This window comes from Bos grunniens, chromosome 19 (genome assembly GCF_055505025.1).
Source record: "Bos grunniens cultivar Pamir isolate PY7600 chromosome 19, Bosgru_T2T1.0, whole genome shotgun sequence".
Classification (NCBI taxonomy): domain Eukaryota; kingdom Metazoa; phylum Chordata; class Mammalia; order Artiodactyla; family Bovidae; genus Bos; species Bos grunniens.
The window spans coordinates 57,262,767-57,263,591 of NC_141183.1; positions in this window are offsets into that span (position 1 = coordinate 57,262,767).

The following is an 825-nucleotide window of genomic DNA, read 5'->3' on the forward strand; positions in this document are numbered from 1 at the left end:
CATCTGGACTTAAACAGTATGCTGGGAAGTCCCTCGTTAACAGCAATCTAGAGTCCAGATTGGGAAAAGGTCCTTGGTAGGGTGTCCACTCCATGGGTGAGTCTTCAGATCGTAGTTTCAGGGACTCCCCCTTGTCATCCCAGGCCACAAACTGATATCATCATTTTGGGCACAAAAATGCATCTCTGGGTTTTACGTTAGTCTTTTTACAATGCTAATTGTTTCAGCTTGTGAGTCATAGGATTTTGTTAGGCCCTGAGCAGTTGGCCAGACTTCCAGCGCTCAAGAATTCCAAGACCCGCTCCCTCTCTTATCTAAAGTGCTGCCTGATTTGCTGTGCTTTCAGGCAGGCATGGAATCCAAGCAGTGCCCAGGCAGGTTGGTAGCCAGGTCAGAGGCCTGCTCTCCTGCTACTGAAGCCTGAACAAGACTTCCTCCATTTTAGTGTCCCTAACACATACAAAGTTATTTTTCTCAATGAAAAATTTACAACAGATATGATAAAACCTTACTTCACTTCTATCAAACCTAGATAAAATTGCCTGAATTTAGAAAAACATACGGGTTAGTCTATGTTTCTGAGAGTATACTTGATTTGTATAATGCTTGTTCATCTTTAAGCCAATTAAGTAGAACTTTAAAAAAATAATTTTGGAAACACCATTCAGAGGCACAAACACATCACCATCTATAGCATCCATATACAGAAATACAAAAACATATAAGCAGAGCTCTTCTAAGTTTAATTTAAAACTTTTAGACATGAGAAAGATATAATATGAAACTCACTGCTGCTGCTGCTGCTGCTGCTGCTAAATCACTTCA